This window comes from Apium graveolens, chromosome 6 (assembly GCF_009905375.1).
Source record: "Apium graveolens cultivar Ventura chromosome 6, ASM990537v1, whole genome shotgun sequence".
In the NCBI taxonomy this organism is placed as follows: Eukaryota; Viridiplantae; Streptophyta; class Magnoliopsida; order Apiales; family Apiaceae; genus Apium; species Apium graveolens.
In genome coordinates this window covers 115,853,203-115,864,472 of record NC_133652.1, presented here as the reverse complement: position 1 = coordinate 115,864,472, position 11,270 = coordinate 115,853,203, and positions in this window count along the sequence as shown.

The following is an 11,270-nucleotide window of genomic DNA, read 5'->3' as shown; positions in this document are numbered from 1 at the left end:
TTGGATATGGAAGAAGATCATATAGAGTGTATATCATTGATCAACACAAAGTAACTGAAAGTGTCAATGTTACATTTGATGACACTAAACTCCCTAGTATCCAAACTGAAGATCCTTCTGAGAAACTGAAGTTTGATGATACGTCAGATTCAGAATCAGAACATGGTCAAGAACCTGAGGTTGTTGCTGGTGAAGAACCTGTTAATCCTGATGATACTCAAGGTAATAGTGATGGAAACTTTGGCAACAATGGAGATACCACTGCTACTGACGGAGAATCTTCAAGTCAACATGGCAACAACTCAGGGGGAGATGCTGAAGGATCATCTAGTAGGACACAACATCACAATGAATTTCAAGGCGAATCATCAAGATCAAATCTTCCAAGACAGACTGTCTGGAATAAAGCTCACCCTTTTGAGTTGATTATTGGTGATCCAGATGTTGGAGTCAGAACTAGACGTGCTACTCAAAATGAGTGTCTGTTCTCAGGATTTCTTTCTGAGATGGAACCTAAGAAAATTGAAGAAGCACTGACTGATCCAGATTGGGTGATTGCTATGCAAGATGAACTCAATCAGTTTGAAAGTCAATAAGTCTGGAAACTGGTACCTAGGCCTGTACACAAGAAAGCTGTTGGTACTAGGTGGGTATTCAGGAATAAACTAGATGAAGATGGTGTGGTTACAAGAAACAAGGCAAGACTGGTAGCTAAAAGGTATTCTCAAGCTGAAGGCATTGATTATGATGAAACCTATGCTCCAGTGGCTAGACTTGAGGCCATCAGGATATTTCTGGCATTCGCAGCATTTTCAAACTTTAAAGTTTATCAAATGGATGTCAAGAGCGCCTTTCTGAATGGAAAGCTGGATGAAGAGGTATATGTAGAGCAACCTCCTGGTTTTGAAGATCCAGATCATTTGGATTTTGTCTTCTTTCTTTTCAAGGCTATCTATGGGCTAAAACAGTCTCCAAGAAAATGGTATGACACTCTCTCTGAATTTCTTATTGAAAATAGCTTTATTAGAGGTGTCATAGACAAAACTCTCTTTTCTAAAACACATAAGAAGGATACTATATTAGTCCAAGTCTATGTGGATGATATAATATTTGGGTCTACTAATGATAATCTCTGTAAGTGATTTGCTAAGTTAATGCACAGCAAGTTTGAAATGAGCATGATGGGAGAGCTGAAGTTCTTCCTTGGATTACAAGTAAATCAAAGGTTAGATGGAACATTTATTTGTCAATCCAAGTATCTCAAGGAACTCCTCAAAAAGTACAATCTAGAGGATTCTGCATCAGCAAGGTCTCCATCAACTACAGCTGTCAAGCTTGGACCATGTGAAAACTCCATTAAGGTAGATGTCACAAGCTACAGAGGTATGATTGGCTCGTTACTCTATCTTACTGCAAGTAGACCAGATATTATGTATGCTACATGTTTATGTGCAAGGTTCCAAGCGGATCCTAGAGATATTCATCTCGTTGCTGTTAAACGAATCTTAAGATATCTTAAGGGAACACCAAATCTAGGTATTTGGTACCCTAAAGAATCTGGTTTTAACCTTGTCGGATATACAGATTCAGATTATGCAGGAAGTGTTGTTGATAGGAAAAGCACCTCAGGGAGTTGTCAATTCCTAGGTAGCAGGCTAGTCTCATGGTACAGCAAGAAACAGCAAACAGTTTCCAACTCAACGGCCGAGGCTGAATATATTGCTGCTAGAAGCTGCTGTGCTCAGATCTTGTGGATTAGGAACCAACTACGAGACTATGGCTCTGTATTGAACAAGATTCCTATTTTATGTGACAATACAAGTGCAATAGCCATCACCAACAACCCTGTGCAGCACTCGAGGACAAAGCACATTGACATCAGGTATCATTTTATTAGAGAGCACGTCATGAATGGTACTGTTGAACTATTTTTTGTTCCAACAGAAGAACAAATAGCAGATATTTTCACTAAACCACTTGACGAATCCACATTTACCAGATTAGTTGGTAAATTGGGCATGTTGAATAGTTTTAGTGATTAATTTAGTTAATATCTGTGATCTGTTCTTGAATAAATTTACAAATGAATTTTTCATAAATTAAAAAAAAATTTCATTTGCAAATTTATTTTATCATTTTATCATATTTCTTGCTTATTTCTATGTAATATATATTATCTTATCTATTTTTATTTTCCCTACTTGTTAATTTAAAATATCTCAGAATATTTTATTTCCTCTAAAAATATTTTACTATGAATTTTATTTGCTAAAATTCAATAGAAATCTATTTTTAGAATAAAAATAATAAATTCTGATATATTGTCTTTGTTTCTGTAAATATTATAAGTCTGTATTTCAGTTTTACTATTTTGAAAATATTTTCTGATATTTTTACTAAGTTATATAAGTCTTTATAAATTTATATATGTGTGTGTTTCTGTGTTTAAAGCTGATATGACAATCGGCAAGACAATTGAAATTGTCTTGCTGAAAGTCATTTCAGTTTAAATTTTGTTTATTATATTATTCAGTACAGTTTTATACTGGCAAGACAATCGGTATGACTATCAATTGTCTTTCCAGTTATAAACCATATATATAATTTTTTTCCTTTTATTATTACTGGTATGACAATCGGTATGACTTTCAGATTGTCATACCAGTTATAATTTTAGTATTTATTCTATTTTTTCTTTTCCTTCTTTTGCCTGGTATGACAATCGGTATGACAATCCCGGATTGTCATACCAGCTGTTATATAAAGGCGTGTGTTTGTTTTTTTTTAAAATCATTTCAACAGTTCATTTTTTTGGGTCGAACAGTTTTCTCTCTTCTCTCTCTTCGAACTAAAACCAACGAATTGCTTCTTTCCTTGCTCGAGTTTTTACTCAGCAAACTGAATCTTCACTCCTGTGATATATACTTACATATATATACATACAGGAGTGCTGTCAAAATTTTCAAATTTTTTTTTTATATCAGTTTGCCCCTTCAAATTCAATTTGAGGTTGTTGATTTTGAACTTTTTATTTTTATTTCAATTTCTGATTTGTGTCTTTTGGTTTGTCAAAACTGCGTTTGTGAGTTAAGAATTTTAACGAGATACATTTCTGTCTAAATTTTTCGATTATAATTAATTTAATTCGAATTATTAAATTAATTTAATTAATTCGAATTTTCTTAATATTATTCTTAAAATTCTGAAAAGCGTGTGTCTTATTATTATTTTAAATGGCTCTCAATTTCCAAATTGTCGCGCATAATCAGGTTGGTTATTTTAATCCGGAAAAATGTGATGTTGAAAAATTTAAGCCATGGATTAGATTTTTAAATGACCATTCGATTGTTAGCTCTGCTATTAAATCAAATGTGATTTTAAACGTCGATCTACTTAGACTGATTTGCACAACCTCTACTGTGGCCGATGATTCAAAATCTTTTTCATTCACCATCGCAAACACACAGTATGTAGTTGATGAAACAGTCGTCAATCGTGCGTTAAATTTTCCACTAGATAATTTCTGTAATTTACCCTCTGAAAATGATATAACAAATTTTTTCAATGCTATTCACTATCAGGGGGTGATCAATTTAACCAAACTTTCTAAATCAAATTTGGTGTCTGAATGGGATATTTTCTTCGATACACTTTCCAAAGTGTTTGCCAACTGCACAAAATCCAATTTTCATAACATCACTTCCACTCTGCAGTATATTGGTCTGGCGGTTGTTTTCAATCAAAGGATCAATTTTGGCAAACTACTTTTTCCCATTCTCTTGAGACGTCTAACTTCTGCTTTACGTGATCATTCTACAAATCGTAGGGTATCATGTTACTATGCTCGTTTTCTCATGCTTATAGCAGATCATCTTCTCACACCTGAACACAAAGCCCTTTTTGCTAACTCTGCAGTAACCGAACCCCCTCCAGTTAGCAAAAAGATTTACACTCGCCAAGACACAACCTTCAAATTCATGCAAGTTCCAGTACTTGTATCTGCTTTCATGGCCACTTATATTCCTTTACCTATTTTCAATCTTCCCGGCCATGAACAGCAACCTCAACCTCCAGTGGTTCAAGCCACCCAGGCTCCTCCAACATCAGATGCTCTTCCATTACAGGTAGTAATTCCTCACTCTCACTCCCTTCCTACTTCTGTTGAAAGACCCCCAGTGGTTGATAGGGCTGACCATGAAGTTGTAGAACCACAGCTTCAATCCCAGGTCATAGAGCCAAACACAGAGTCACATTCTATCTCAACCTCTCCCCCACTGTCTAAAATGTTACCCAGAAGATTACTAGGAAGTAGTACATTGTTAAATATGAGTGAACCCTCAGCTCTGCCTCCTCCTAAGAAAAGAAGAACATATTCTGAGGCATCTGAAAGCCCATCCTTGTCCTCCCAACAGGACATGGACTTTGAAATGGCCAATGAACAGTTACTAGAGGCATTCTCTCAACAGCATGCATCTATTGAAATTCGCCATAGGGCCATGGCATCTTGTACTGAGTCAAGCACAATTCCATTACTCACAATGGAACCATACACTTCCCCAGATCATACTCAGGACACACAGCGAGGAGTGCACGTAGAGTCGGTTACAGTGCCTGCCATAGTTACGGCAGAAGAGCAGTCACATGCTTCAGAGGGAAAATCTGACTCTCCGCCATCTTTAATAGAGTCATTTTCTCCCCTCCCAGATCCAACACCTCTGGCTCCCTTATGGGATTCTCCACTCACAGATTTATCTGGAGAAAGTGGAGGGCAACTCGGTCAATCTATCCCTGAAGCAATTCAGACATCTATTCCAAAAGATTTGATAGTATTGACTGAGGATCGGGACTCGCGAATTCCCATTGCACCACCACTGACCTCTCTTGAAGAGGCTAGGGTGATTTTTAATGCAGGTACAGAAGAACAGCAACAGGAAGACTCCTCACGAGCAATTATATTGAGAGAAACACATGCACGTGAGGTGAGTGAACTAAACACGAGTGAAATTCAGGTGAGAGCACACACAGACACTGATACTGTAAACCTGTTAGCTCAGATTGCTGCCCTAAAAGAAGAACTTGCTAAAAGCCAAGCTGAAGCTCAAGCATTCAAAGCACAAGTGGTTGAACGGTCTTCTTCTTCCACCTCTGTCAACAATCAGCTTGCAATCATAAGGAATGACATCTCAGATCTAAAGACCACTGTAATACCAAAGCTCAATTCTATTCAGGACACTCCAACTTTATCAGCTGATGACATATCCAACTTCTGCTCTCTACACACAAGAATGACTTCTCTTGAAGACCTCGTTGAGATGAATCATTCACTGGACTCCTCAAGATTTCTAAAGATAGAGACGGGCATGGAACATCTCAATGAAGGGATGAAGCACCTATATTTCATGATCAAGAATTCTCATTGCCCTAATGAAGAACAAAGAACTTATTTTGAAGGACCGTCTGGTGGAGGATCAGGCTCTGGAGGTGATGGAGGTTCCAAAGGAAAGTCAGTAGAGGATCCCTCAACTAAGGGGGAGAAGAAAGGAAGTAGTGCCAAAGGGAAAGAAAAAGATACCTCTGCTGGAAACAAAGGAAAGGATGATGATGTCTACTACAGTGGAGAACAGGATGACTTTGATATTTTTGATATTCCCACTGAACCAGTTCAGGAAGATAATGATGGGTTATTTGAAGCTGAAGAGGAAAGTGATTTTGGAGAATGGGAAGAAGAAGCTCAAGTGGATCCTATGTTTGAGAAAGAATTTCAGAAGGAGCAGTCAGAAATGAAAAGAAAAGAAGCTGAACTCAAGAAGGTCTCTCAGATCATTGACATGAGAAAAGACATTCAAAGAACAAAAACTCTTCAAAAGCAACGTCTTCATGACATTAAGGCTCAAGAAAGGAGAAGAGATGTCAGACTAAAGATTGGTGAAAAATGGGATGAAGCTAGGAGAGTACTTGATATGCCTCAGCTGAGCACTAACAATGATACGCAGTTCTTACATCTTCTTGACAAGCTGGAAATCTCAAATCCTAACAATGACATGTACATGAATGCTATCAAGACTGAAGTCTCAAGGATCACAGCTGCTTTTGATAGATCCCTAAATGAGATGAGCATTTTTGTATATTGTCAGAGTGAAGGATCTTTCAAGGTGTCACTTCATCTATTTGAGAATCGTTCTTTGTCAGAGATTTGGGTTCTTTTAAACAAAGTCAAAAGAAGCTCAGAATTGAATGAAGTTCTTCGAGAAAGGCTTAAATAGTTTGCCAGCAGGGCTAGTCCTCAAGTGGTCAACAATCCTCATCAGGTGAGATTCTTTAAGTCTGATTGTCTTCAAATCTGTCAGCTAGATGTACAATCTCTTAAAGACTACTCAGCTAAGCATCTGGTCTGGATGGAACATCATTTGAGAACTGCTGGATATTCATCCATGTTGAAGACTCAAGCTGCTGACTTGATTCAAGCTTATTGTGAAAAGAATGTTAAAAGGTACAATCAACTCAAGAATAAGCTGAAGTCAGTTGGAGTTCAACCAGTCAGACCAGCAAGCTTCACTTCAGAAAAGGATCGTGTCTTTGACAAGGAATTGCTTCAAGATTTAGAAGAAGGTGAAGTCAGAAGAGAAGACAACTGAAGTCAATTAGCTCAAAACTCAATGTAATATGATTAGAGCTTTATGAATCAAGATAGTCTAATGTAGTTATATGTTCGGGCTAGAGGAACATCTATCTTGTATTCACTTGTAAATTTCATTTGGAATCTGGAAAATGTTAAATATAATCCAGAACTTTTCTGCTATTTACTTTACATTACTGTTTATATCTTTTTCTTATTTGTTAGTTGAGTTATCCTCTAGGTATTTGTTGTTATTGTCTAACAAGCAAATAGGGGGAGATTGAAAGGCATATGTCATAGCCTACTCGTTTATTCGAGTATTTAACTCAACTCAAATAAGAATGTAATAAGTAAATAGTGGATCAATCATCAGAGAGATCTCACAATGTAACATCTGTCAAAGAATAAAGAAACATTGTTCATCTGCAGACTTGAAGATTCACTGGAAGAAGTTCAAGAATTTGATCATGCCTCAGTGATATAAATCAAGATCGTGGATTTAATCAAGTGACAGAGATCTCGTCAAGGTATCATTTATTACAAGGATTCAATCAGAATATCAAAGTCAAGACATGAAGAAACGTCACGGAAGTTAGCCACTCATGAACCAGACAGTACATCGAGTGTCAGCATTGAAGTGGCGGAATTGATTCATAAGTCTCAGTGACTTTCAGAAGATTGTCAGAAGAATGGATGCTGCTCAGCGTTAGTATTAATTCTCTATTAATTAATTAAGTCATATAATTTAATTAAGAAAATAAATTATATCTGCAAAGATTAATTTATTGATTAATTGAATTAAATTGATTAATTAATTTAGAATTAATATTAAGGATTTACAAGATTTTAATTGGTTTAAAATCTGCTTAAATTCAGCAAGACAATTCATTTGAACTAGTATGACAATCGGTATGACAATTGCTAGTCATACCGAAAGTCATGCCAATACATTTAATTGTCTTATTAGAATTTCTGTTTAGATTAAAATCTGTTATTAATTCAGCAAGACAATTTATTTGAACTAATATGACAATCGGTATGACAATCAATAGTCATACCGAAAGTCTTGCTAGCTCATTTTAATTGTCTTGCTAGTTGTAAATTTTTTCATACCGAAAGTCTTGCTGGCCAAAGAAGATTGTCATGCCAGTACATTTTTACATTCGGCTGTTTGATAAAAAGGAGCAGAAGTCTGTTATTTCATTATCAATCAAACAGAACACAAACTCAAGAACAAAAGAAAAAGGAGCAGAAAAATATTTCATCTCATCTGCAACTTCAAGATCAATTTCTAGATTGTAAAGTTAAATCCAATCAACTAGAAATACTTATCTTGTTCTTGTGTATCAATCTAGCGGATTAAAATCCCTAGAACTTAATCTCAAATCACATTTAGCATTTGATCTTTTAATTACAAAAATAGAAAAAGTTCATGTCGAATTTATTCTAGATTTGTAATAATTGATTTGAGATTAATCCCTTGTAACCGATACCGTAGTTGTAACACCTTTCAAGTTTAATAAAAGTTTTATTTAACTTGAATTTTATTTCACAATTTTATTCCGCATTTTATTCGATTAAACGGTATTGTTTGCATTCAACCCCCCCTTCTACAAACAAATTGGGACCTAACACCAAGCACTTCTAAGCCTCCACCATACTCAAGAACACATCTCAAGCTTTCAAGAAAGGTAAAAATCTTTGGCCCAACTTTATTTAAGATTCATTTTTAAGATCCATTTAGTATGTGGTAGAAAACTTAGTTTAAGAAGTGGTATTGTTGAGATCTTGAAGTTGAGTAGATTTAAGGTTGATTGTTGTTGCCTCAAGAACATGATGTTCTTGAGAGGAGACTTCCAAGCCTCCACCATACTCAAGAACACATCTCAAGCTTTCGAGAAAGGTAAAAATCTTTGGCCCAACTTTATTTAAGATTCATTTTTAAGATCCATTTAGTATGTGGTAGAAACTTAGTTTAAGAAGTGGTATTGTTGAGATCTTGAAGTTGAGTAGATTTAAGGTTGATTGTTGTTGCCTCAAGAACATGATGTTCTTTAGAGGAGTTTGTATGATGATGATGATGAAATGATGATTGTTGATGGTTGTGTTAAGAGTTGGGGCATAAACGAAACCCCGATCGTAAGCGTAACTCCGTTAAAACCAACGAATCGTAACATTAAGTTTCTGCAGAAAGTCCCAAAGTTTTAAACTGTAGTTTATTGAAAAATAACCATTTCTTATGATAGTAAATGTTATAAGGATCGTTTAGGCGCTTGAATCTCTTGATCCCGATTTACGGATCAAAAGTTATGGTCGTTTTAGTAAGACTGATTTACGCGACAAAAACTGCTACAAATCACGAACTTTGCAAATATAAAGGATTGACTTAAAAGTACTCATAAATCATGAAATTTCTACAGAGTGTAAAATATTGAGTTTCCTAACTGCCATAAAAATTTCAAGTAAAAATAATGATTTCTCTATTTTATAAAAATATCAGAGTCGAGACCGCACGAGTAGAAACCGTAAGAATCCATAAGTGGAGCCGACAACGATAAAGAGAATGAACCTAAGATACTTAGAAAAATGAAGCGATCATGATGTGAATAAGGACTTAAAGGAATAATAAGGGTAGTATAATTAGAGAGGGTGAATAATAAATAGCGCATGAGTGCGAGTCGCCATAAATTAGAACGGGACCTAACGAGATGAATTGTGTTTGTGGTCATAGATTTCCGAGCGGAACCTAGAGCATCCTCCACCTCGAGATACCCAAGCAAGTTTTCAAACCCTACCTTTTAAGAAATGTTGTGTTGTGAATATTTTACAAAACCGTGATATATGCATGAGATTGCTTTAAACTGTTTTACGAAGTTTTGAGATGTATTACATTACTCAATTGTTGATAATTTCTAGTATATGTTCATACCAAGTTCAAAATATTATATTTAGACCGAGATCCGGTCGATGTAAGCTTATAAAAATCTGGAAGTATCCCGGAGGAGTTTATAATTGAGAATGTTGACACCAGCGAGTAGTGTGGCATGTATATATTTAGACTGAGGATCGGTCAGTAAAAGTTGATGAAAACCCGGAGGTATTCCAGAGGTGTTTTAATTAAGAATATTAACGCTACAATAGAGCGTGATGTATAAGTCGTAAGACCGAGAGTCGGTCAGTTTTATTTTATAAAGATAAAACTCGGGAATCATTCCGGAGATATTATAGGACGGATATAAGTCCATATTAGTACGTTTTAAAAGGGACTCATCGTCCACTTACGAAACATTAAAACACCTCGAACTTTTAAAACGATTTCCCAACGAGCATATTCCCTCAACTATATTTTATTGATTCGGATATTAAATATTATATACGTATTCCTTTATTATAGGAATAGTATACTTCAATGTTTATTTATTTCAAACCCAATTAATCATTATAGATTATTAATTATGTAAACACAAACTAGTTGAGGAATATTATTTAAATAAATCTTTTAGAGAATAATTCGTTCGAGGTATGATTAATATCAATTATCATTTAATTATTTATAGACTACTATTTAATTAATGATTATTTATTTAAGGATTGTTATTGATTTAAAGATCATATATCCTGATATACTTTTTAATTCAGAAATATCATTCGAATAATTTCAGATCGTCGGTGAATAATATCCCGACTTATTGTTATATTGAATATAGTTTCGAGAAGAAACTTTTCCCCTTATTAATTATCTGTTGATAACGGTCAACTCACATCCCTAGTACTTCCTCCGAAATTCTCGGAAGTACGTATATACATATATATACACTTATATTTTAAAAAGATAAACTATCTCTATCAACAAGCAAAACGCTTGGGGAACTTCGATGTGGTTCAAGTACACCGAGATTGATAGAATTCTGTTGAAGGACAATGGAGGGGTAGACTCTGGTACTACGTGTGATGGATGGGCTACCAAAGGTACCGCAGATGAAGGTACTCTGTGTACTCAGGAACTTGTGAAGTATGTGTATACCCGGAAATGGGACACGTAGCCCGAATGCGGCCAGGGTGATACCCGAGAGATGACGGTATTCGTCCTTTTACTAGTAAAGAAGGTTACTTCCGTAGTACGACTGATCATCGTATGCGGTGCCTCCTGTGAGATGTCCAAACTCTTCCAATTGGAATTGATATGCAATACCGTAACCCAAGCCTAGGTGCTGGGATTACTATTAAGGTAAAGAATTGTTTTCGTAAGAAGGTGTGGGACACCAAGGAAAACTATTTTTGAATAAAACATATATATAATATATGATGTTATTATATGAACATGTTCATACTGTACATTATTTATGCTGAGCATTATAGCTCACACTTGCTTTCTTTTAAATGACACAACACAACAGATAACCAGTATGCCGGTATGGGACTTAGTCGCTTGCAGTCATGGGGAGGATCCTTGGCAGCTTTGTCTCAGGTATGCTAGAGTATCAGCTAGGTATAAGATATCAGTCGTAATTATTGTAACTTCATGTAGAGGTTATAAATAATTATTTGAGATCCTGTAAAGTACCTTGGAGTGTAATAAAAGAAGATTACATTTTGTACGTCGTTTATAAGGCTATAACTTGTATGTGTGAGTATGAGATTGGGGTCTGTTGGA